This window comes from Dendrobates tinctorius, unplaced genomic scaffold, assembly GCF_039654945.1.
Source record: "Dendrobates tinctorius isolate UK_male_01 unplaced genomic scaffold, ASM3965494v1 ptg000295l, whole genome shotgun sequence".
NCBI classification, from domain to species: domain Eukaryota; kingdom Metazoa; phylum Chordata; class Amphibia; order Anura; family Dendrobatidae; genus Dendrobates; species Dendrobates tinctorius.
The window spans coordinates 440,589-468,236 of record NW_027361962.1 but is presented as its reverse complement, the minus strand read 5'-3'; the positions used below and the strand labels follow the sequence as shown (position 1 = coordinate 468,236).

The 27,648-nt window shown below is 47.7% G+C and overlaps 1 protein-coding gene across 5 annotated transcripts in view; it reads left to right on the top strand.

The window, feature by feature from the left end:
* The window catches only part of LOC141073035 (uncharacterized), a 208,916-nt gene that overhangs the window by 106,543 nt on the left and 74,725 nt on the right, over nucleotides 1–27,648 (top strand). For 2 of the 5 annotated variants that reach the window (XM_073560335.1, XM_073560338.1), the window contains exon 1: nucleotides 19,663–21,074. The exons of 1 other annotated variant lie outside the window; for it this stretch is intronic. The gene's annotated coding sequence lies outside the window, so the exon portion shown is untranslated. Of the gene's footprint in view, nucleotides 1–2,297; nucleotides 2,436–19,662; nucleotides 21,075–27,648 lie in introns of those variants that run through there. 2 more of the 5 variants (XM_073560336.1, XM_073560339.1) reach the window with 2 other exon arrangements.

The following is a 27,648-nucleotide window of genomic DNA, read 5'->3' as shown; positions in this document are numbered from 1 at the left end:
TCTCATATTATGTATAAATACATTGCACAGTAGCACTTTTCCCCTCCTGTATACTGGGTGCAGGGGCGCACACATTATGTCATCTCTATTGGCCTCAAGGACACCGTTCTCTCCTGGTTCTCCTCCTATCTCTCTGACCGCTCCTTTACTGTATCTTTTGCCGGTTTCTCCTCCTCTCACATTCCCCTTACTGTTGGGGTCCCCCAAGGATCGGTTCTAGGCCCCCTCCTCTTCTCCTTGTACACTGCCCCTATTGGTCAATCAGTAGATTTGGGTTCCAGTACCATCTCTATGCTGATGACACCCAATTATACGCTTCTTCTCCTGACATCACGACAGCCTTTCTAGAAAACACCGGCGATTGTCTAAACGCTGTGTCTAACATCATGTCCTCACTATATCTGAAACTGAACCTGTCAAAGACTGAACTCCTGGTGGTTCCTCCCTCTACTAATGTACCTATACCCGACATTGCTATTTCTGTGTGTGGTTCCACTATTACTCCCCAGCAACAGGCCCGCTGTCTTGGGGTCATACTTGATTCCGAGCTTTCCTTTGCCCCCCACATTCGATCACTGGCTCGCTCTTGTCATCTGCACCTCAAAAACATTTCTAGAATTCGACCTTTTCTTACTTTTGACTCTGCAAAAACTCTTACTGTTTCTCTTATTCATTCTCATCTCGACTATTGTAACTCTCTTCTAATCGGTCTCCCTCTTACCAAACTCTCCCCTCTCCAATCTGTCTTGAATGCTGCAGCCAGGATCATATTCCTCACCAATCGTTACACCGATGCCTCTACCTTGTGCCAGTCATTACACTGGCTACCCATCCACTCCAGAATTCAGTATAAACTTATTACCCTCACCCACAAAGCCCTCCATGGCTCAGCACCACCCTACATCTCCTCCCTTGTTTCAGTATACCACCCTACCCGCACCCTCCGTTCTGCTGATGACCTGAGGTTAGCATCCTCAATAGTCAGAACCTCCCACTCCCGTCTCCAAGACTTTACACGTGCTGCGCCAATTCTTTGGAATGCACTTCCCAGGTCAATACGATTAGTCCCCAATCCCCACAATTTTAAGCGTGCCCTGAAAACGCATTTATTCAGACTGGCCTATCGCCTCAACACATTAACCTAATCTATCCCTGTGTGGCAGAGCCAAAAGTTTTACCATAACCAGATTTCCCGCATCATGTTCCCACATGCTTTATGCATCCATTAGCAGTCTGTGTCCATACTGTTACACACTTAACATTATGGCTGGTCCATACAATCAGGGCAACTGTTACCACCCACCTTTCGAGTCTACCTCTTTCCTCATAGACTGTAAGCTTGTGAGCAGGGCCCTCATTCCTCTTGGTATTTGTTATGATCTATGTGATTATTGTTATGCTGTAATGTCTATTGTCTGTACAAATCCCCTCTGAAATGTAAAGTGCTGCGGAATATGTCGGCGCTATAAAAATAAAATTTATTATTATTATTATTATCTCTATGGTCTGCGTATATCAGAATTTGTTATGAAATAATTTATTATAGTGAAATATCCTAAAATGCATTAGTAAGCCGGTCATTACACAGATAAGCATATTTTATCATCAGGTGATTTTCCATCTTAAAGGTAGATGAGAGAACAGGTGTTCCATTATTAGTTCTATCTCTACTGAGTTTATAGTCTTTATCTGATTAATTACATGACTACCTGCCATTAGCTTCCTCAATCGATACAGTGCTAAGCGGTGACATGGTGCTGAAGAGAGATTATAAGGGATAATATAGCTCAGGTCATATTGACCCAGTGAAATGTACAACTCATCCAACAAACCAAAGTCTCTTATGAGCAAACATTATCTTGAATCAGCAAATAGTGTTTTAATGTGATTCCAGCTATGAGAGTAATATCTTATAGGGGTCTGTGTGTGTTAGAGGGGGCTCTGAATACCCTATCAGTATTATTCTGTATATATATATATACATACATTGCACAGTACCAATTCTCCTGTCCTCTATACTGGGTGTAATTCTCAGCATCTGTATTATTCTGTATATACTGTGAGGCAGTGGCCGGTGTTATTGTGAATGGCCGGTATGTGTTGCAGAGGTGGAGGTCCTCTGCGCTGTAAGCCTGGAATGTTGTTCTGGAACCTGTAGTTCCATGAGCCTTGCTTAGTTTATGTGGGCTGGGCTTGCAGGTTAACCGGAGAGCTGGGTGGGTCTGGGTAACCACCTACCTCCCATCAATGGGTGTGTCTCATATAATAAGATTGTTGTTTGGTCACATGGTCTCTGTGTTGGAAGCTCCTGGGAGAGGACAGGTTTCCTGGATAGCACATAGAGGAGGACATGTGCCTGCAGAGTCTGTAATGGCTATCTGAGTTGGGGAAACTACCGTCCTTCTGGAACTGACGGGCTGGAGCTTGTCGAGCAGGTCAGTGTACGGCTCAGTGATCTCAGTAAGGCTGCTTTCACACATCCAGCTTTTTGAATCCGGCACGATGCGGTGAAATTTGGACAACCAGATCCAGTACCGGATCTGGTTTTGTCCCATAGAGTTGTATTGTCGCCGCACCGTGCCGGATGGGTATGCGGCGCAGCCGGTTTTTGCCGGATACGGCAAAAAGTAGCAGTCCGGCGTCTGCAAAAAACGTGCGCTGCAACGTTTTTAGACAGCGCCGGACCGGTTTTTCTCAGAGCGCATGCGCGGAGACTCTGAGTCTTGCGCTGCTCTTATAAATGTGTGCGCCACCGTATCCGGCCACACAGGCATCCGGTGTCTTCGGCACATTCCGGATCCGGCCCTACGGCTTTTTGCCGCACGGCGCCAGAGACACAAAGCCGGATGTGTGAAAGCAGCCTAAGGCAGTTTCCCTGGAAGCCAGGACTGACAAGAGGTCAGCGTGTGGAGCGGAGCTCCTGGAAGATTTCAGTTGATGTAATGAAATAGACTATACTGTATGCAGTTTGTTAGGGTGGTCTTTCAAGTCAGACCCTCAGATATACTGGATGGTTGCCAGATTGGGGTGCTTGAGCAAGTGATGGACTGACATAGAGTGGTTCTGTATCAAATACCATAAATTATTAACACAGGTCCAGCTCTTATATACCCTGCTGGAGGGGTGTATACATGATGTCATACATCCCGCTATGCGAATGTCAGCTGTCATCGAAACTGTTTATTACAGGTGAAACTTCATTATCAATCAGGTGACAGTCTATTCTAGGTGAAGCAAACAGCTGTTGATCATGTGGACCCGGAATGTCCATGTAGTCAGTCTAACTATAATGAGGCTTATGGGCTTTATCTGATTAATTATATTACCACCGTCATTAGTCACCCTTAATCTATACTGCCTTAGGTGCAGCTCTTCAGTGTCAGCTGCTTGGATCATGAGAATTACAAAGGTCAGAATGACACAGAATGAAAGCTAATATGTAATGTTAGAATTCTTTCTATGATATATGAGAAGACCCTGAGGGTCCCTGGATTCCCTATCAGGGTTATGCTGTGCAAATAAACCAATTACACAGTTCCTGTGTGCCTTAATCCCGCTGCCAAGTGAGTGTCCCCCAACACTTTCAATGAGCGCTATCTCACAATACATTGCACAGTCCCACTTCTCCTGTCCTCTATACTGGGTGTAATTCTCAGTATCTGTATAAGGCTGGAGTCACACTTAACATATAAAAATACGGTCCATTTTCTACGGACAAGAATCGCAGAAATGTTCCCTGAACAGTGATCCGTATGTCATCCGTGTGCAATGCGAGGATGCGATTTTCTTGCATCTAAGCATCCGTGCGACATCCGTATGGCATCCGTACGGCGAGATTTTCTCGCCTGCTTGCAAAATGGAAATATAATGGATCCATGGCCTCAAATATTCATGAAACGATATATACAGTCTATATATCTATATACTGCTCAAAAAATAAAGGGAACACAAACAATAAAATGTAACTCCAAGTCAGTCACACCTCTGTGAAATCAACACTGATTGTGATTCAATTTCTCCTGCTGTTGTGCAAATGTAATAAACAACAGTTAGAAATGATAGGAAGGTCACTAACATCCATGTGTCTGCTCAGTAAGAGTGTCCACGGTTCCCTTTATTTTTTTGAGCAGTACATACAGTATAGACCAAAAGTTTGGACACACCTCATTCAAAGAGTTTTATTTTCATGACTATGACAATTGTAGATTCACTCTGAAGGCATCAAAACTATGAATTAACACATGTTGAATAATGTAATTAACAAAAAAGTGTGAAACAACTGAAAATTAGAGTTGAGCGAAACGGGTCGAAAAAATTCAAAAGTCGCCGACTTTCGCCAAAGTCGGGTTTCATGAAACGAAACCCGACCTCAGCGTGAGGTCGGCCACGAGGTCGGCGACTTTGGCGCCAAAGTCGCGTTTCAAAAGATGCTTCAGTGCCCTTTTTCAGCCAATGAGGAAGAACGGACACTGTGGGCCTCGTGATGACATAGGCAGCGGTCCCCACCATCTTTGAGAAGGGCATGCAAGTGATTGGCTTGCTTTGGGGGGCGTCACAGGGGGTATAAAAGGGCGTGCACGCCGACCGCCATCTTACTTCTGCTGATCTCAGTATAGGGAGAGATGCTGCTGCTGCTGATTCTGTAGGGAGAGCGTTAGGCAGGGAAGAAGAAAAAAAATCAGCTGCTGCTGCTAGCGATTTTGCCTGTACAACACACCAGTCACTGTGCAGTGCAAGGGGAGGCTATATTTTGGTGGATCAGCTCTGTTGGTTGTTAGGCTGCCTTATAAGGCTACCTGATGGCTGCATTGCTGGTTTCACACTGCTTTGCAAACTGCTTTTTTAAAAGCAATCCTTTTTTTTTTGTCCTGGTGAGATACTGAGCGTGCATTTTTTCACACCATACAGTGGTGTACGCTGCTCTCTCAGTACTCTGTAACGGCTGTTATCACGGCCACAGTGAAGCTAAGGGTGTGACTCTGTAAGGATAAGTCGAGGAGTTGTTCCGTTCTTACAGACCTCCACCTTATAGTTTTGTCTGTTTTTCAAACAGTGTAGTCTATTTGCTGTTTGATTACATTCAAAACTATAGAGAGACAGCGTGTGTCAGTCCGTATACTAAAAAAAACGGAGCTTGACAATTTAACATACACCGGACAGCGGTGTACGTGCATGCTGCTCTCAGTACCGTGTAACGGCTGTTATCACGGCCACAGTGAAGCTAAGGGTGTGACTCTGTAAGGATAAGTCGAGGAGTTGTTCCGTTCTTACAGACCTACACTCTAGGGAGATTCCAATCCTGCCCTGTCCTATATAACATTTTTCACACCTGCCAAATTCATCCTGTCATACAGCGGTGTGATATACACTGGAAAGTAACGTTAGTACTCCCTTTTACGCATCCCCGCTATGTCAGGAAAAACAAACTTAGCCATATAAAAAAACATTTTCTTTCAACCTGGACGAACACTGTCCTCGTGGTCTGCACAACGGTGCAGCGAAATCCCGACAGTCCAAGCCATCTCCTGGTGGCCGGTAGCAAGGGGCCCCACAGCCGTGGGGCTCCTGGGATATCTCGACTGTCCCTGAGCACCGACTGTTCTTTTTGCCCAGGGCTCGGGGTCATCTCCCCCCTGAGAGATGAGTCAAAAGGGATAGAAGGGGCCGAAAGTGGTTCCACGGCGCGCGTTCCACGCCAGTTCTCTGTTTGGGAAACAGCAGTCCAACACCGGTGGCGGCGTGGACGCACTCATCTCTGTCGATGTTGTGGCTTCGCTCCGTCCGGCCCCCAGCTCCTGCAGCTCCAACCGCAGGTGAGGGACCGGGGTCGTGGACCGATGAGAAGCGGAGCGGCGAAGCTGGGGCCTGCTAGCGTGGTTAGCAGATGGCTCCGCCGAGGTGGCGGAGCCGGATGGCCCGGCCGAAGCCGCAATCCGGAGCAGGGCCGGAGCAGTCGGGGACCTTGATGGGCAGGCCGCAACCGCGGTATGGCATGCGGCAGAGGCGGCCGCGAACATCGGTGAGCAGGTCACAGCTGGAACCATGAGCGAGGCAGAGGCGGCTGCGGATGCCGCTGGGTAGGCTGCGGCCGGTGCCGCAATCGTACCAGGGGCGGCCGCGGAGCAGGCCGCAACCGGAGTTGCAGACGGGGACAGAGTAGCGGCAGGCTTCATGGACGGGGCCGCTGCTGAAAAGGGGGAATGCAGCAGCGTCGGCCGGGGGCTGGCTCCGCACCGGCGACACCGGACGTGGCGCCGCCAAGCGTGGTGGTTCGGGGATGTGGCAGTTCCACACCGGCGACACCGGACATGGCGCCGCCAGGCGTGGTGGTTCGGGGACGGGAGCAGGGGCATCGACAAGCCCGGCGGAGGCTGCCGAGTCCTCCGCGGCCGAGCCTCCAGGAGCACAGGAGGCCGCACGGTGCGGCCGGGTGGTGGGGGCTGCTTGCGGAGCCGCCGGCAGAGCCGGGGGAACTCTCACCTTCCCCAGTACTGCAGCCTCCGACACGTCATCCCGCGGCTCCTCCCGCAGCCTCCGTTCTTCACCCCACCATCCGACAGGGCTAGCCTCCAGGCTGGGGGATCCCGCGGGGAGGCTCCCTGGCGATATCTTCAGCGGCCGCTCCCGCTGGCCCACAGTCGCTCCTCTTCTCCGCCCGTTGTCTGGCTTTCGTACCACCCCAGATCCTCCGATGACAAGCAAGGATCCGAAACACAGTCTCCAAATTATAATCCACAGGTCAGCGATTTGTAATCCACAGGTGTTTGTAATCCACAGGCACTTGTAATCCACAGAGGAATAGTCCAAGTCCTTCTAGGTTCTTCAAACGCAGGCCTGCCGCGGAAGGTGTCGTATTAGCGGCGGCGATCCTGCCGACAATACATCAGTGTCCAGAAGTGTGTAAGGACATTCCATTTCTCCCGTCCTATATAACATTTTTCACACCTGCCAAATTCAGCCTGTCATACAGCGGTTTGATATACACTGGGCCTGACACAATACATCAGTGTCCAAAAGTGGTAGGAGAATTAAATTCTCCCCTGTCCTATATACACCTTGTACCTTGTTTTACAGTTCCATATTGTTGGTGGAATTGTGGGTACATTTTTCAAAAAAATGAGGAAGTGTGGTGTAAGAGGCCGTGTTAGTGGGCGGGGGTTGCCAGCTGTTAATGATGGTGTTGGTGTTGGATCTGCTGGTAGTGGCAAAAGCAAAATGACACCTAATGCAGGAGGTGTTGAGCCTGCATCATCGTCTGGCTCCACAAGGCCTCGAAGGCTCCCTTTTCTGGGAGTAGGTAAACCGCTTTTAAAGTCGGAGCTTCAGGAGCAAGTTTTGGCCTACATTGCTGACTCGGCCTCCAGCTCTATCGCCTCCTCTTCAGAACTTTTAAAAAATAAAGGCACTGAGTCGTCTTTGGAGGCTCATGGTCATGAACCACACCTTTCTTTGTGTCCTTCACCCCAACCAAAATTGAAGGATGCGGCAGGCCACACAACAGATTACTCCATGGAGCTCTTTTCACATACCATGCCTGGGTTATCAAGTGAAATGGTGAATTACCCAGGCCAAGATGAATCTGACATGGAGTGCACTGATGCCCAGCCACTGATAGATGATTCTGCTGGTACATTCACTCAGAGCACGACATTGTCCTCGCAGTGTACTGAGCCAGATTCTGACCCTGATGAAACTCAGGTGCCCCTTCCCGCATACTATACCACCATACACGGTGACACAGAGGAAGGTGCACATGACATTGAAGAGGAGGTGATGGATGACCCAGTTGTTGACCCAGATTGGCATCCATTGGGGGAAGAGGGTGCTGCTGCCAATAGCTCCGAAGAGGAGGAGGAGCATCCGCAGCAGGCATCGACATCGCAACAGCTGTTATCTGGCAGGCACGGAGAAGTCCAAAAACGGGTTACAAAAAGCCAAAAAGTTGCTGGACTGCTTAGCCAGACGGTCAAAATAGCACAGCGTGCAAGGACGCAAAATGTCTTCCATAGTAGGAAGAGTGCAGTGTGGCACTTTTTTGAACAAAATCCTAATGATCAGGCCAAGGTTATCTGTAAGAAGTGCGCAAAGACCTTTAGCCGAGGGAAAAATCTGAAAAATTTGAATACGAGTTGCATGCTTAGACATTTAACCACCATGCACTTGCAAGCGTGGACGGAACACCAAACCTCAAGTACCACATGTGCAAATGCTCCCAAAGAAGCTAGTCAGCAACGCTACATTGTTTCCCCCACTGTAAGCCCACCGGTTAGCACAGCAGCAAATGTTGAGGTGTCGTTGCAAGGCCAAAGCTGTCAGGGAATCACAATGTTATATCAATGAAAGACTGAGTCTAGGCCATCAGAAAGAACACCAACTCCATCACCATCATCAACCCTCTCTCAGTCCGCCCTGTCCACCGCTAGTTCCACCATAGGCATCTCTCAAGTCCAGCTCACCCTGCCAGAGACTATGAGTAGGACAAGAGAGTACTCATCCTCTCATCCGCGTACACTGGGTTTGAACACCCACATTGCCAAACTAATCTCGTTAGAGATGATGCCCTATCGGTTGGTGGAAAGCGCAGCTTTCCGCGAACTCATGGCCTACGCAGTACCACGCTATGAACTACCCAGTCACCACTTCTTTTCTCGCAAAGCCATCCCAGCCCTCCACCTTCATGTGAAGGACCGCATTGTCCATGCACTCAAGCAATCAGTGAGTGGAAAGGTGCACCTCACAACTGATGCATGGTCCAGTAGGCATGGCCAGGGCCGTTACGTGTCCATCACTGCGCACTGGGTTAATGTGGTGGATGCAGGGTCCACAGGGGACAGCGGTGGTGGGACAGTGCTGCCTAGCCCACGGGCTAGGAAACAGTTGGCTGTAGGCATTCGACCCTCCTCCTCCTACTCCTCTAGAAGCGAAAGCTTGTCCCCAGAGCGCAGTCGCAGCAGCACTCCATCCGCAGCTGCCAGTGTTGCACACGAGGTGTCCCCCTATCGATCAGCTAGTGGAAAGCGTCAGCAGGCTGTGTTGAAGATGATGTGTTTGGGCAACAGACACACCGCGGAGGTACTGGCCGACTACTATCAGCAACAAACTGAGTCATGGCTGGGCAGTCTACATCTTGAGGCAGGCAAGGTAGTTAGCGATAACGGCCGTAATTTTGTGGCTGCCATAAACCTTTCAAAACTCAGACATATACCTTGCTTGGCTCACACCTTGAACCTGGTGGTGCAGTGCTTCCTCAATAATTATCCGGAGTTAACAGCCCTGCTCCAGAAGGTTCGAAAACTGTGCTCGCACATCCGTCGGTCGCCCGTACACTCCAGTCGTATGCAGAAGCTGCAGCGATTGCTACACCTTCCCAAGCACCGGCTAATTATCGACGTTGCAACAAGGTGGAACTCCACCCTGCACATGGTTGAGCGGCTGTGCGAACAGAGGCAGGCCGTAATGCATTTGTGGGAGGACACCCGGACAGGCACTTTGAGGGCAGACATGGAGTTGACAGGTGTGCAGTGGTCAAAGCTGAAAGACCTCTGTAAAGTCCTTCAGTGCTTTGAGGAATGCACACGGCTGGTAAGCGCAGACGACGCCATCATAAGCATGAGCATCCCACTTATGCGTCTGCTCATGCAAACTTTGACGCACATTAAGGAGCAGGCGGCTGCAGCCGAGGTTGACGAAGAGGAGGAGGAAATCCTTGATGACAGTCAGCCATTGTCTGCTCCGGGACCTCTCCTGGACGAGGTGGAGGAAGAAGAGGAAGAGGAGGAGGAGGGTGATGATGGGGATGATTATTTAGGGGAGGAGGATGCTTCTCGTGTGTCCAGAGAAAATGTTGGCGTGGCAAGGTCTGGTACAGGGTTTGTGCGTGACTGGAGGGATGTGGATTTGCCAGAAAGTGCTCCTCCACCAAGCAGTCGCACTGCATCATTGACACCGGGAACATTGGCCCACATGTCAGATTATGCCTTGCAGATCCTAAAAAGGGACCCCCGCATTGCCAAAATGATGAACGATGACGACTACTGGTTGGCCAGCATCCTGGATCCACGCTATAAAGGCAAATTCCAAAACATCATGCCACAGGAGAACCTTGACCTAATATTGACTAACAAACAAGCTACTCTGGTAAACCGGTTGGTTGAGGCATTCCCAGCGCACAGCAGCGGTGATGGTTCTCACACGAGCCGTAGGGGCCAGGGGCAGCTTGGAAGAGGTGTTCGTGGTGCACACATCAGAAGTGGCGTTGTAGACAGGGGTTTCATGACCATGTTGTGGACTGATTTTTCAAGTCCCGCTCACACGACTGGTAATACTGCATTGATGGAAAGTGACAGGAGACAGCACTTGTCAACTATGGTTACAAACTACTTTTCCTCCCATGTCGATGTTCTCCCTCACAGGTCATTCCCCTTTGACTATTAGGCGGCTAAACTGGACATCTGGCCTGAATTGGCACAATATGCGTTACAGGAGCTCGCTTGCCCAGCTGCAAGTGTGCTATCGGAATGAGTCTTCAGTGCTGCTGGATCAATCCTGACAGAAAAAAGGACCCGTCTGTCAACCCAAAATGTGGATGATCTAACCTTCATTAAAATGAACCATGCATGGGTTTCCAAGGATTTTGTCCCACCTTCCCCTGATGACACATAGGTTGACAGAAAAAAGGCTTGCTTTGGTCCTCCTCTTCCTGGGACTTATCCAATTTCGCCTTTTGCATGAGCTGAATGTCCAACATCAACATATGCCACTTTGTAAACCTCCCTAACTTTGCTGCCTCTCCCTCAAGGCCGGGATCACCACCTAGCGCACGAAATCACACGATTGCCCTGGACAGGTGGTAAGGTCGACTCTTGGGCGCAGGCACTGGCACAGGGTCCCCCATAGTGCAATCAAGTGTCTCTGATGGTGGGGGTGCACACCCGCCGTCAGACACACCACCATACTAAGAGGGGCCCAGTGCCAGTACCAACGCCCACGAGTGGGCCCCCCTTGCTTGGGCAGGGCCACAGCATTTGCAGTCTTTACCTCTCCCTGCTCCTTCGCTGTGTAGTCTGGACTGTCAAATCCATACTGGGCCTGACACCATCTGAGCCTGCCTCCTGATCTATAGACATATATTTTGAATGTGTAAACTATGCTATCCATACATGTTATGCGGTGATACGGTACCCTTTCTCACCTTTGTGCAATCACGTGTAATCCATACTGGGCCTGAGAACGGCTGGCGAGCTGTTAAGTAAGCTACAGAACCTGTGGTTTGCACACGTAAGTTTTTCATTTTTTCAGGAATGACGGTTAGGCCTAATTCCGGAACTGCGGTTGACCTGCACTTGCTGGGAAATCATCGTTCGCGGGTAATAATTGTAATCCCAGATCTCCATCACTAACGGTGTTCAGCGGGTTATCTGCACCTGTAAGCGACACACGCTGGCCCTTTCAGTGTAGCGCACATGCAGCCACGGACATGTAAGGGCATGACACACCAGTTATTGGCCAATCTCGCGTGCCAGAGCCTCGCGTGTCCTCTAGTAAGCTGGACGCGGACCGCGGGGGCATGACGGAGTCTCGTTCATTAACGGAATTAAGCTTGCAATGGGTGCATCTTTTCGGTTGCTGGTTGAGGTTGCCCGTGTTGAGTCAAATTACGCCGCAGGCTCCACTCCTGGTGGTGCCCTTCTGGACATTCCTTTAAGGTTCAGCTTTGCAACCATACTGCCCACGTAAAACCAACACTTTGCCTTCATGGATGCTGTTTGGAGAGTCGTGACTCGTGGGAATAACGCCGCCCAATCAGTTAACCTGCTAGACAGATCCTTCGTTGCTCCCAAGCATGACATCACACTCCCTAGGAGGAAGGTAATGCCACTGTGGCGACCGTACTCCTGGGGGCGACACAAGTGCACTGATGCCCAGCCACTGCTCGATGATTCTGCTGGTACATTGACCCAGACCACTACATTCCCCTCGCACTCTACACAGCCTGAATCTGCCCCTGATGAAACTCAGGTTACCCTTCCCATATACTGTTCCACCTTACACGGTGACAAAGAGGAAGCTGCAGATGAAAGTGCAGGTTCGGCCCACCCGCCGTCAGTACGGTGGTGTGTCTATCAGGGGCCCTGTGCCAGTGCCGTCGCCAATGAGTGGGCCCCCCTGCTTGCTCAGGATCACAGCACTTGCAAGGTTGAAATACTTACCTCTCCCTGCTCCACCGCCATGACGTCTTCCGCGTTTCCTGACAGTCATATTCTGATCAGAGAGCGCAATGACATCACGTCTGTACGCCCAGACTAGTACAGGGATTCCCTAGCGAGGAGACTTATTTGAGGAGACTTATTTAATTGTTTTCAATGTTGGGACAGCAATTTTTGGGGAGCACTATACTCTGGAGAATGATATATGGGGCCCACCATACACTGGAGCATTCCAAAGGTGGACATCAGACACTGGAGCAGCATTTACAGGGCCCATTATACACTAGAGCATTAGAAATGGGGCCCATTATATATGGAGCATTATTTGGGTCCATAAGACAGTGCAGCTTCATCCATGGGGACCAACATATACTGTAGCATTATGTGGAGCTCATCATATACTGTTTCAAACATTATATGGGACCAATGATTCTGTATGGAGAAATAGATGGGCCTCATTACTCTGTATAGCGCACTATGCGGTGGCCATAATACTGTATGGAGTAAGATACTGTCCGGTTTTGGAGCTATTGGAGAATTTAAAATGGATATCAGTCATGAGATGTAAAAAGTGAAGTATTTTTCATTGTAGTATACCACTAATTCTCTGCCGTATCGGAGCATCATGAGTTGTGGTATGTGTTAAAGGGGCGCTCTTTGGCCCAGGGCACATGAAAACCTGGAGCCAGCCCTACCCCCCCCACAAATTTAGCCAAATAACCCCCATTTTTCAGTGCGTAACTAGTATTATGAAGTAAATTAAGGTTGACAAGCTTCGGTAATAAGATTTGATGTCGTTGGCATTAAAATGGGCACTGTAGGTATGTTTCCTGGCCTCCACTCCCTGCCGACTGTTCTTCCCCATTGACTTGCATTGGGTTTCGTGTTTCAGTCGGCCTTCGACTTTTCACTAAAATCGTCCGATTTCGTTCGACCCGACTTTTGCGAAAGTCGGGTTTCATGAAACCCGACTCGACCCAAAAAAAGGCAAAGTCGCTCATCTCTACTGAAAATATGTCTTATATTCTAGGTTCTTCAAAGTAGCCACCTTTTGCTTTGATTACTGCTTTGCACACTCTTGGCATTCTCTTGATGAGCTTCTAGTGGTAGTCACCGGAAATGGTCTTCCAACAGTCTTGAAGGAGTCCCTAGAGATGCTTAGCACTTGTTGGCCCTTTTGCCTTCACTCTGCGGTCCAGCTCACCCAAAACCATCTCGATTGGGTTCAGGTCTGGTGACTGTGGAGGCCAGATCGAAGAAGAAAGACGCGCACTCTTGCTGTGGAGATAGGTGCTGACTGTACGTGGAGGGTCCACAAACAATAGTCAGTAGATAAACAGTCGCACTCAAGTGTGGATTAATCTTGCCAAAAAATCTTGAAGATTTTGTGAAATTTTTGGATTTTTATGTTATTTCAAATACATCAAATAGTGTAACACCGCAGACAAAAGAAGTATCCAAAATGTGGGTATAATATCGTAATCCAGGATATGAGTATACTATGGTTACGTTTCGACCTACTAAGAGGCCTTTCTCAAACCATACTCAAGTAGTTTCAAGGAAAAGATTAATTAGAGCATTTTCAGAAGTCCCAAACAGGGGCTGATGGCATGGGAGACGATATTATACCCACACTTTGGATACTTCTTTTGTGACAACCCGGCAGGTCCAGGCTGCTCCCATGCCATCAGCCCCTGTTTGGGACTTCTGAAAATGCTCTAATTAATCTTTTCCTTGACACTACTTGAGTATGGTTTGAGAAAGGCCTCTTAGTAGGTCGAAACGTAACCATAGTAGGTCATCTGCCGTAGCACCCCATCACTCTCCTTCTTGGTCAAATAGCCCTTACACAGCCTGGAGGTGTGTTTGAGGCCATTGTCCTGTTGAAATATAGATGATGGTCCAACTAAACGCAAACCGGATGGAATAGCATGCCGCTGCAAGATGCTGTGGTAGCCATGCTGGTTCAGTATGCCTTCAATTTTGAATAAATCCCCAACAGTGTCACCAGCAAAGCACCCCCACACCATCACACCTCCTCCATGCTTCACGGTGGGAACCAGGCATGTAGAGTCCATCCATTCACCTTTTCTGCGTCGCACAAAGACACGGTGGTTGGAACCAAAGATCTCAAATTTGGACTCATGAGACCAAAGCACAGATTTCCACTGGTCTAATGTCCATTCCTTGTGTTCTTTAGCCCAAACAAGTCTCTTCTGCTTGTTGCCTGTCCTTAGCAGTGGTTTCCTAGCAGCTATTTTACCATGAAGGCCTGCTGCACAAAGTCTCCTCTTAACAGTTGTTGTAGAGATGTGTCTGCTGCTAGAACTCTGTGTGGCATTGACCTGGTCTCTAATCTAAGCTGCTGTTAACCTGCGATTTCTGAGGCTGGTGACTCGGATGAACTTCTCCTCCACAGCAGATGTGACTCTTGGTCTTCCTTTCCTTTGGCAGTCCTCATGTGAGCCAGTTTCTTTGTAGCGCTTGATGTTTTTTGACACTGCACTTGGGGACACTTTCAAAGTTTTCCCAATTTTTCGGACTGACTGACCTTCATTTCTTAAAGTAATGATGGCCACTCGTTTTTCTTTACTTAGCTGCTTTTTTCTTGCCATAATACAAATTCTAACAATCTATTCAGTAGGACTATCAGCTGTGTATCCACCATACTTCTGCACAACACAACTGATGGTCCCAACCCCATTTATAAGGCAAGAAATCCCACTTATTAAGCCTGACAGGGCACACCTGTGAAATGAAAACCATTTCTGGTGACTACCTCTTGAAACTCATCAAGAGAATGCCAAGACTGTGCAAAGCAGTAATCAAAGCAAAAGGTGGCTACTTTGAAGAACCTAGAATATAGGACATGTTTTCAGTTGTTTCGTACTTTTTTGCTAATTATATAATTCCACATGTGTTAATTCATAGTTTTGATGCCTTCAGAGTGAATCTACAATTTTCATAGTCATGAAAATAAAGAAAAGTCTTTGAATGAGGTGTGTCCAAACTTTTGGTCTCTACTGTATATATATATTTCATACAGAGCTAGCCGATAATTCAATTGTCAGCTTCTGTAAAATCATTACAGAACCCGACAGGATATGACACATGGTTTACATACAGTAAATCTTTGCATATCCGTTATTTTTTTTATATGTCCCTCATTAATGTTAGTAGTGTGTGTGTAAAATTTTGGAGCTGTAGGTGTTAAATTAAAGGATTAATTCATAGAAAGCTTGTGTGGGCTCCCGCACAATTTTCTACCACAGAGAGGGCAAGCCAGTGACTGATGGCAGAAATTAGTAGCCTAGAGAGGGACCATTGTTTTTGGCCCCCCCCGGCTAAAAAGATCTTCCCCAGCCATCCCAGAAAAGGCGTATCTGTAAGATGCGCCAATTCTGGCACTTATCCTCTTTCTTCCTATTGCCCTGTAGCGGGTGGCATATGGGGTAATAAGGGGTTAATATCACCTTGCTATTGTAAGGTGACATTAAGCCTGGTTAATATTAGAGAGGTGTCAATAAGACACCTATCCTTTATTAATCCACTAGTCTGAAAGGGTCAGCGGTAGTCACTGAGTACAGACTCTCCGCCTGACCCGTGGTGAACTGACAGCGTGGGAAAATGTTCAGAAAATTTCCCACAATAATGAGTTTGTCTCTGGTCAAGCGGTGAGGCTGTGCAGGCAGCTTTTCCGTCATTCCTCTGTGGCTTACAGCAGGGCCGGTTGCATTAGCACCGCTCCCGGTTGTAAACTATTTAACACCTTCAGATGGATTGCAGCATGGGACTTAACTGTACGGCGGACAGGTATGGGATATTGTTGCTTTTTTATTTTGGAGTTTTTACAGGAGAATGATGGCTTTGATTGGATTGGGAGTTAAATAAAGATGGAATCCGCGACGGGAAGTAAAGAAGAGGACGTCATCGCTACAAGATGGGAGGCGCCGGACCGGACCGCGACACCCTCCGGACCCGGACCGCCCCTGGGTGAGTATAATCTAACTGGTTTTTCGTCTCTTTCAGGTTACATCAGGGGCTTATCTACAGCATTACAGAATGCTATAGATAAGCCCCTGATGGCGGTGGCCACATCTTATATACATAAAAATAGGTGACAGATTCCCTTTAAGCCATTCCCACTTTCCTTATCTTGTGGTTGTAATAAAGACTTGGGACTGGGCATTGGAGACTCAGACAAGAACTGTACACTGACAGACACTGGCTGCGTGTATTTTCTCATCTCCGATGCATCGTATTCATTTAATTTTAAAATGGCAGATCTGGAGATCATTTGTATCTCAACCCAAATATACTCTTACAATTAGATGACATTTTAAATAACTCTTTTCTCCTTCTTTATAGCAGAATGTGAGCATAGCAACACACATGACAAATAAAATGTTTGCAGACCAACAGAGCAGAGGTCCAGTAAATTATATTCTACTTTTACCATAAGGACTGTCAGGGGTGTTGGTGGGTTCAGAAAATATCAGGGGACGAATCCCAGAGACATAGGTTTTGCCACCTTTCCTCCCACCCAGAAGTGTAGGTAGGGGTTCAGTTCTAGGGGACAGGGACAACTGAGTGGCCCCTAACCAGGTAACCCTGATTACAACTACAGTGGTGGCCCCTAATTGTGGGTATAGGCGACTCTCAGCAGATGACCATGCTGTTAGTGAAAATAAATCTCTCTATAACAACCAACACCAATTTAACCGGCATAAAGTGATATAAATTGGTAGATGAGTCCTGCAGAACATATGAGTGATATTTCCTACATAACAAAACGGAGTACATGTCCACAGGAGACTATAAAAAACAATATATCTTTATTAATATAATTTAGACAATCACTATACATAAATTAGCAGACACAAACAGACAAGACACATACAAAAACACATGTGTGAATAGGACCCCAGCGTAAGTCACAAATGGCATCTATCATAAATGCCACAGACATGAAATAACCACAATAGGTATCAGAAAAAATAAACAAGTATCCCTTTAAGAGTTGTTAGACTCATCCATATAATTATCTGTCAGTGCGTGTCCTATGTCAGCCCCGACGCACGTTTCGCGTGGGCTTCCTCGGGGGGCTGTTAATTGCTGATATGTCATGTCTGTGGCATTTGTCATGAATGCCATTAGTGACTTATGGATTATGTGGTCAGCACTATGCACTTTAACTAGATTTTGGATACTACAGTATCCCTAATGAAATATACTTAGTTTTTCTGGATAGCTCATTTTGGTACATACAGTTGCTGGGTCCTATTCACACGAGTTTTTGTATGTGCCTTGTCTGTTTGTGTCTGCTAATTTATGTATAGTGATTATTGTCTAAATTATATTAATAAAGATACTGTATATTTGTATTTATTGTCTCTTTTGGACGTGTACTCTGTTTTGTTATGTAGGAAATATGATCTGTGGAGTGTCCATAGTCATTTTTGCTGGTCTGAGTAATTGGCACATGGCCCTTTAAGGTATTCTGAGATGGATCAGTGGACTTTGTTCTCATGAGTGATTACAGTACAGTTACAGATAATGACCTACAGGTGACATTAGCTCAAACACTGAATAATGGCCCCACACTGTATGATGAACGCCTCACCAGGCCTTACATTTCATGAATGCCAAGTACACTGTATAATGGCCCCCACAGTAGTTACCACACTTTAGGAGCCCCCCTAACTGTATGAGGGACCCCACAGTAATCCCCAAACTGTATAATGGCCCTCACAGTATCTGCCACAATGACAGCAGAATGCTGTAGATAAGCCCCTGATGTCAGTGCCGGCAGCTCATAGTCGAAAGAAGGGTGACAGATTCCCTTTAAAGCCATGCGATGACTTCACCGCTAGAGTTGAGCGATACCGTCCGATACTTCAAAGTATCGGATCGGAATGGATCGGCCGATCTTAAAAAAAGTATCGGTATCGCCGATTCCGATACCGGAAGTCCCATTCAAGTCTATGGGACTTGCATGTTGCATGTAGTATATATGTAGTATGTATGTTACATGTAGTATATATGTAGTATGCATGTTGTATGTATGTAGCATGTATGTAGCATGTAATTTTTTTTTTTTTTTACATTCAACACATTAGCCGGATGATGGGACTACTACTGTCCCATCATTGGCTAATGTGTCAATCACTGTCATGGTAGCAGGCATCGCCCGATGGGACTTGTAGTCCCATCGGACGATGCCTGCACAGACCCCCGAAGCCTGCACAGACCACCGGCAGGCCGGCACAGCCCCCCGGCAGGCCGGCACAGCCCCCCGGAGCCTGCACAGACCACCGGCAGGCCGGCACAGCCCCCTGGAGCCTGCACAGCCCCCCGGCAGGCCGGCACAGCCCCCCGGAGCCTGCACAGACCACCGGCAGGCCGGCAGAGACCACCGGAGCCTGCACAGCCCCCCGGCAGGCCGGCAGAGACCCCCCGGAAGGCCCGAAATGACGGCGCATCATGATGCGCACACACCGCGCATCATGATGACGTCAGGCTGTCAATCAACTTTGAACTTCCGATTCCGATACCGACATCCGATATTGAAAAAATATCGGATGTCGGTATCGGAATTCCGATACAGCAAGTATCGGCCGATACCCGATATTTGCGGTATCGGAATGCTCAACACTATTCACCGCACCAGAACCTTGGCCACTGCATCACCCTGTCATTCTATAGAGCGCAGGCTAAAAGTGACCTGTGGTCCACAGAATGGAGAGCAGTAGTGTAGGGAGAACATGTCTGCCTGGTCTCCCTCAGAGCTCATCTATATCGGTCATCTATATCGGCCTGCTGCTGCCGATAACTCTCACAGTACAGAAAATGTAGTAGATGTTATGTGCAGTCCTATGCAACACCACATATGCCAGCGAAAACTCTGAGAACAAATAATGTAGATGTCACCTGCAGTCCTATGTAACACCACAGCTGGCACAGTGACAACTCTCTGAGTACATATTACGTTGCAGATGTCACCTGGTGCTGGTAAGAGGTTACGTGACTTTGTGCCACTGATCTCCCACCATCATTACACAGATAGTGACACTCTGCATCACAGGGGGCAAATGGGACATTGTGATGCCAGAGCTGAGGCCCAGAACCCATTTGGGCCAGGCTGGAGTGACCGGAACGAGACGTGGGGCATCACTATCTGTGTGCCTGCATTGTGGGATCAGTGGCCCAAAGTAATTTAACCCTTTCAATTTGTAATTTATCATTGTGATTTTTGTCATTAAATCTGTAAAAAGTAGAAGAAAAAAAGCAGAATAAGAAACCAACTTCAGCATCGTCTGTTTCTCTTGTACCTCCTGTCTCTCTCTCTTCCCTCCTGTCTCTCTCTCTTCCCTCCTGTCTCTCTTCCCTCCTGTCTCTCTTGTACCTCCTGTCTCTCTCTTCCCTCCTATCTCTCTTCCCTCCTGTCTCTCTTCCCTCCTGTCTCTTTTCCTCCTCTCTCTTCCCTCGTCTCTTTCTTACCTTTTGTCTCTCTCTCTTCCCAGTCTGTCTCTTGCCCTGTCTCTCTCTTCCTCCTCTCTCTCTTCCCTAGTGTCTCCCTCTCTTCCCCGTCTCTCTCTTCCCTCCTGTCTCTTATCCCGTCTCTCTTCCCTCGTCTCTCTCTGGTACCTCCTGTCCCTCTTTCTCTTCGCCCTGTCTCTCTCTTCCCCATCTCTCTTCCCTCCTGTCTCTCTTCCTTCGTCTCTCTCTTTTCCATCGTCTGTTTTCCCTCGTCTCTCTCTCGTACCTCCTGTCTCTCTTTCTTACCCTCCTGTCTCTTTCTTACATTTTGTCTCTCTCTCTCCCCTCGTCTCTCTTCCCTTGTCTCTCTTTCTCTCGTCTCTATCTCTTCTCTCGTCTCTCTTCCCTCCTGTCGCTCTCTTTTACCTCCTGTCACGCTCTCTTCCCTGCTGTCTCTTTCTTCCCTGCTGTCTCTCTCTTCCCTCCTGTGTCTCTCTTCCCTCCTTTCTTTTCCGTCCTGTCTCTCTTAGCTCCTGTCTCTCTCTTTCCTCTTGTCTTTCTCTTTCTTCCTATCTCTCTCTTTCCTCCTGTCTCTCTCTCTTCCCCCTGTCTCTCTCTTCCCTCCTGTCTCTCTCTCTTTCCTGTCTCTCTCTTTCCTCCTGTCTCTCTCTCCCCCCTCCTGTGTCTCTCTTCCCTCCTGTCTTTCTTTTCCGTCCCATCTGTCTCTGTTTCCTCCTGTCTCTCTGTTTCCTCCTGTCTCTCTCTTCCCTCCTGTCTCTCTCTTCCTTCCTGTCTCTCTCTCTCTCTTCCTTCCTGTCTCTCTCTCTCTTCCCTCGTGTCTCTCTCTCTTTCATCCTGTATCTTCTCTCCTGTCACTCTCTCCCCTCCTGTCTCTCTCTTCCCTCCTGTCTCTCTCTTCCCTCCTGTCTCTCTCTTTTTCCTCCTGTCTCTCTCTTCCCTCCTGTCTCTCTCTTCCCTCCTGTCTCTCTCCCTTCCCTCCTGTCTCTCTCTTCCCTCCTGTCTCTCTCTTTTTCCTCCTGTCTCTCTCTTCCCTCCTGTCTCTCTCTTCCCTCCTGTCTCTTTGTCTCTTCCCTCCCGTCTCTCTCTCTTCCCTCCCGTCTCTCTCTCTTCCTTCCTGTCTCTCTCTCTCTTCCCTCCTGCCTCTCTTTCCCTCCTGTCTCCCTCTCTCTTCCCTCCTGTCTCTCTCTCTCTTCCCTCCTGTCTCTCTTCCCTCCTGTCTCTGTCACCTGGAGGGCGCAGCCTCCTTCAGTCCAGAGTCCAGTGAAGACAAGATGGCGGAAAGCAGCGTTATGTTGAGGCTGCTGGAAAGGAGATGAGGGAAATACTATGGATCCGTGTACAGATGGGAATCAGGACCCAGGACTCAGTGTGAGTGCTCCAGGATGGATTTATGGAAAAAGTTGATGTTACTTGAGTGGGGCTTTGTGGACAAGGGGGGCACGATGAGGGGCTTTGTGGAGAAGGGGGACACGATGAGGGGCTTTGTGGACAAGGGGAGCACGATGAGGGGCTTTGTGGACAAGGGGGGCACGATGAGGGGCTTTGTGGACAAGGGGAGCACGATGAGGGGCTTTGTGGACAAGGGGAGCACGATGAGGGGCTTTGTGGACAAGGGGAGCACGATGAGGGGCTTTGTGGACAAGGGGAGCACGATGAGGGGCTTTGTGGACAAGGGGAGCACGATGAGGGGCTTTGTGGACAAGGGGAGCACGATGAGGGGCTTTGTGGACAAGGGGGGCACGATGAGGGCTTTGTGGACAAGGGGAGCACGATGAGGGGCTTTGTGGACAAGGGGGGCACGATGAGGGCTTTGTGGACAAGGGGGCACGATGAGGGCTTTGTGGACAAGGGGGCACGATGAGGGGCTTTGTGGACAAGGGGGCACGATGAGGGGCTTTGTGGACAAGGGGGCACGATGAGGGGCTTTGTGGACAAGGGGGACACGATGAGGGGCTTTGTGGACAAGGGGAGCACGATGAGGGGCTTTGTGGACAAGGGGGCACGATGAGGGGCTTTGTGGACAAGGGGGGCACGATGAGGGGCTTTGTGGACAAGGGGGACACGATGAGGGGCTTTGTGGACAAGGGGGGCAAGATGAGGGGCTTTGTGGACAAGGGGGGCATGATGAGGGGCTTTGTGGACAAGGGGGGCAAGATGAGGGGCTTTGTGGACAAGGGGGACACGATGAGGGGCTTTGTGGACAAGGGGGACACGATGAGGGGCTTTGTGGACAAGGGGGGCAAGATGAGGGGCTTTGTGGACAAGGGGGGCAAGATGAGGGGCTTTGTGGACAAGGGGGGCAAGATGAGGGGCTTTGTGGACAAGGGGGGCACGATGAGGGGCTTTGTGGACAAGGGGGACACGATGAGGGGCTTTGTGGACAAGGGGGACACGATGAGGGGCTTTGTGGACAAGGGGGGCACGATGAGGGCTTTGTGGACAAGGGGGGCAAGATGAGGGGCTTTGTGGACAAGGGGGACACGATGAGGGGCTTTGTGGACAAGGGGACACGATGAAGGGCTTTGTGGACAAGGGGGACACGATGAGGGGCTTTGTGGACAAGGGGGCACGATGAGGGAGAGAGCCGATCCCTGCTGGGTCCTTCTCTCACCTCCCCAGAGGTGAGTGATGTCGACAAACCCCTTCCCCTGTGCGATCCGTCACAAACACATGACAGATATTGGAGATGATATCGTGTCTTACCTTCATACACAAAGGGCTTCTTGTATTCAGTCTGAAGGTCCAGAAGGATCTCCTGTGGAGAATTTTCTTTGTCAGATTTCCTCTATAATTGGTCTGTACACCCTTTCAATGCCAATAATTTTCAGTGGAAACATCTTTGTGTACATGCAAATAATAATCGGAGACCACAAATATATGAGCGGCTGTAGAGCTCAGTGCGCCTGACGTGTCTCCGGAGTCAGGATTCTTATGTGCCCCTGTAGTCACAGTGCAGCCCACATATTGTGCTGGGCATGTCATACATGGAGTCACACAGACAACTCCCGCAGGATTGCAGTTCATGAAGCTTTTTATGTTATAACTCCGACCCATGATATATGGAAAAAAAGCTTGTACTTTTTATGCGCATGTTCACATGAAACATCTTGAGGGGACCACATGCAAAAAATACTTACATGTAAGCCGTGTATCAGTAGATTGATTGGTACCTTCCAAAAAAGGCTGAGAGATACAGAGCCTATAGCTGGTGCTCTTTTACCACAAAACGTATATCCGTATAATTAGCTATGCTGGATAATTTAGGGTCTTGGTACAAAATAGGGAGCTATTATTTTACAATAGAAATTATGGCAAAATATTGTGGGCTAAATTTGGTAGAAACTATGAAACAGAAAAACAAACGTATAAAAATACTCTATTGTAAAGAAGTAACAGTAAACAGCAAGTGCTAGTAAAAAAATGACAAAAATGGTATTTGGATGATACATTTTTTGCAAAAAAGGTGTAATGTGGGCCATGCACATAAAGGCCGTCCTCTGCAGCGTGTCCACATCGGACATTACCTGTCTGAATCCTGCTCATATAGGTACTATACACATGATCACGTTTTTAACCCCTTTACCACCAAGGGTGGTTTGCACGTTAACTCCTGGGCCAATTTTTACAATTCTGACCACTGTCCCTTTATGAGGTAATTACTCATGAATGCTTCAACGGATCTAGGCGATTCTGAGAAAGTTTTCTTGTGACATATTTTACTTCACTTTAATGGTAACATTTCTTTGCTATAACTTGCATTTATTTATGAAAAAAACTGAAATATGGCGAGAATTTTGAAAATTTCAAACTTTGAATTTTTATGCCCTTAAACCAGAGAGTTATGTGACACAAAATAGTTAATTAACATTTCCCCCATGTCTATCTTACATCAGCACAATTTTGGAAACAATTTTTTTTTTTTGTTAGGAAGTTATAAGGGTTAAAAGTTGACCAGCGATTTCTCATTTTTACAACACCATTTTATTTTTAGGGACCACATCCCATTTTAAGTCACTTTGAGTGGTCTATATGATAGAAAATACACAAAAGTGACACCATTCTAAAAACTGCACCCCTCAAAGTGCTCAAAACCACATTTAAGAAGTTTATTAACCCTTCAGGTGCTTCACAGGAATTTTTTGAATGCTTAAAAAAAATGAACATTTAACTTTTTTTCACAAAAAAAATTACTTCAGGTTCAATTTTTTTATTTTACTAAGGGTAACAGGAGAAACTAGACTGGAAAAGGTATTGAGCAATTTGTCCTGAGTACGCTGATACCTGATATGTTGGAGGGAACCACTGTTTCGGCGCATGGCAGAGCTCAGATAGGAAGGAGCGCCAATTGACTTTTTCACTGCAAAATTGGCTGGAATTCAGATCCGATGCCATGTCACATTTGGAGAGCCACTGATGTACCTAAACAGTGGAAACCCCCACAAGTGACCCCATTTTGGAAACTAGACCCCCCAAGGAACTTTTCTAGATATGTGGTGAGCACTTTGAACCCCCAAGGGCTTCACAGAAGTTTATAACGTACAGCCGTACAATTAAAAAAATCATATTTTTTCCACAAAAATGATCTTTTCACCCCCAATTTTTATTTTCCCAAGGGTAACAGGACCCTAAAAGTTATTGTGCAATTTGTCCTGAGTACGCTGATACCCCAAATGTGGGGGTAAACCACTATTTGGGCGCATGGTAGAGCTCAGAAGGGAAGCAGCGCCATTTGACTTTTTTGGTTGGAATTGAGATTGGACGCCATGTCGTTTGGAAAGCCCCTGATGTGCCAAAACAGTGGAAACCCCCCAATTCTAACTCCAACCCTAAGGCTACTTTCACACATCAGGTTTTCGGCGTCAGGCGCGATCCGGCGTCGTGCCGGAACGCCGGATCCGGCAAATGTTTTGTAAAACCTGATGTGCCGGATCCGGTTTTCTGCCGGATCCGTCTTGTTCTTGACAGACAAAACCGGATCCGTCTCATCCGGTTCATCCGTTTTTCTATCCGTTTTTCGACGGATTACGCTGGATCCGGTTTTTAAAATTGACCCTTGTGGCCTTCCGAACGGGATTGGCTACTAGAAAACTATATATAGCGTGTTCCTACAGCCCTTCTTTGACAGGTTGTAGAGGAGAAAGTGCAGGTTGGAGAGAAGAGCAAGTTACTAGCGAAGATGGATGTTGTGATTGGAAATATTTTGAAGAATTTGGCGGATTTTACAGCGGAGGCGAATCGTTTGAGGGTGATTGTTCTGGAGAAGGAGAGAGCGAGACAGCAGCGCATCAGGCATCGTAGACGACGTTTGTGGATCCACCCCATCACAGCCAAGAGAATGACGCGTGGGGTCTATTCTACACTCTGCATGGACCTTCGACGAAACCCGGATACATTTTTTGGATATGTTCGGATGAAAATGGAGAATTTTGATTACTTGGTGGAGCGCATTGCACACCTCATAAGAAAAGCGGACACCTATTGCCGCTTCTCTGTTTCACCCGCAGAGCGTCTGATGGTGACTTTAAGGTAAGCCACATTTATTGGATGTGCTCGCATCAGAGCACACTTTCACTGCAATCTTGTTGGTGGTAGTTTGTATCTCCAAGTGTTATAGCTGAGTTTTGGTATGTAATGCTGTGATTTAAAACTAATTTATTGTTTTTTAATTCCCCACAGATTTCTTGCAACTGGAGAATCCCTTTCGTCACTGCATTTCCAGTACAGACTTGGGATTTCCACCATATCTGGAATAGTGAAGTACACATGCCGTGCACTGTGGGACTCCTTAGCTGAAGAGTTTTTACCAGAGCCCACAACAGAGAGGTGGATTGAAATTTCAGAAAAGTTTCAACAGATATGTCAGTTTCCGAACTGCTTGGGCGCTGTGGACGGGAAACATATCCACATTGTAAAGCCAGCCGGATCGGGATCAGAATATTTCAATTACAAGAAATATTTTTCAATTGTCCTCATGGCCATCGCTGACGCGGAATACAAATTTATTGCTGTTGATATTGGGGCCTATGGCCGCTCCAATGACTCTCAAGTTTTCAAACTGTCTGCCATGGGGCGTAAACTGTATGGAAACACCTTCCAGTTCCCACCACCTAGACCGCTGCCGCAAACATCTGGTCCACCTATGCCATTTGTCTGTGTAGGGGATGAAGCCTTCCAGCTGTCAGAACACCTTTTGAAACCGTACTCTAGCAGAGGATTGACAAGACCAAAACGCATTTTTAATTACCGCCTCACAAGAGCAAGAAGAATGGTTGAATGTACCTTTGGTATTCTGACAGCCAAATGGCGGGTCCTATTGACTGCGATCAACCTCAAGACAGAAACTGTTGACGAGGTGATCAAAGCTTGCGTGGTACTCCACAATTTTGTTATCTGCAAGGAACCCATTTCCATTGAGGACACCTCTGAAGAAACCACCTTGCAAGATTACCATGACATTACCACTAGAAGTTCTGTGACGGTTTCAGTAATGAGGGACAATTTTGCACTATACTTTATGTCACCTCAAGGCAGAGTACACTGGCAGGATGACAGAGTGTGAAAGATTTGTGCCCTAACCAAACTTGTGTACCTTCTGGACCAACAGTATATACCTTTGCCAACCAAAGTTGGCTATCTTGTCATGGTCTCTATTTTTAGCTTTAGGCCACAGGTGTGTACCTGGTTGTGTTTTATGCAAAGTATTTCACCTTTTAACAAAAGTTGTGTACATTGTTAGGAAATCACCAACAATAAACACAACTTTTTAGGTGAAATACTTTGCTTCAAACACAACCAGGAACACAACTGTGGCAAAAAGCTAAAATTTACCCACAGTTATATACCTGGTTTTGAATACCTTTTTACCTTTTAAATACCCTGTATTTAACCTTTTTTTTAAACATATTTTGCCGCAGAAAGAAATGACAGACAACCAGTGTAAACAATAATTTAACTTTTATTTAAAATATTTTTTTTTTGTAAACTGTTTTTAAAGTTAAAAAAACTTTTTTAATAAAGGTTTGAAACCAACTGGGCATTTTTATTACAAAACACATCATAAATCTGTGTAGTGTGGGGTGGAAATACTGCTGGAGGGGCTGCGGGACACTTCGACAATGGGAGTGTGGAGAGAGGACTGGGATCGTGGTGGGGAAGGAACAGTTAGAGGTGATGGTGTGGAAAAAGCTACAGAATGGGTGGACATGTGGGAGGCAGAAGAGGTGGTGGGCGGTGGAGTGGAGGGTTGGGCAGGGACTGTAGGAGCAGATGATGTTGATGGAAAGTTGTATGGGGAAGGAGTTTGGTACGGGGAAGGAGTTTGGTATGGGGAAGGAGTTTGGTACGGGGCAGGTTGCTGGAAGTGGGGAGATGTCTGGTACTGGGGAGGTTGCTGGTATGTAATAGGAGGGGGAGGATGGAAAGTGGCTGGAGGGGGTGCAGATGTAATAGGAGGGGGAGGATGGAAAGTGGCTGGAGGGGGTGCAGGTGGAGGAACTACAGTGGTGGGAGGTGGAGGTTGGGAGGTAACCTGCTGTAGAGCACCGTGGCACGAATGCATTACATGCATCTGCTGGGTAGGAGATAGTGTTGCCATGCGCTCCACAACAGACCTGAAAAAGGTGTGGTTTGGCGAAGATCTTGCTTCTGAATGCATGGTTTGCAGAAGTGTCTTCACCTCCAGAATGCTGGAGTTGATCTGCTGAAAGCCTGCGGAGATTTGCTCTGACAAGACTTTTAGACAGTTCTGGAAAGATGCATTCAGATGCAAGAACTCTGGCGCATAACTCTTTTCCTGACCCCTCTGCCGCTGCCGCCCAGTACCCGCAGGTGTACTAGAGGTGGCAGGGGCAGAAGGGTGGGGTAAAGGGAAAGCGATCTCCTCACCAGCAGCTTCATGTAATGTAGGCGGCCACGATGCTCCTGTGCTGGTGGATGGGACAGA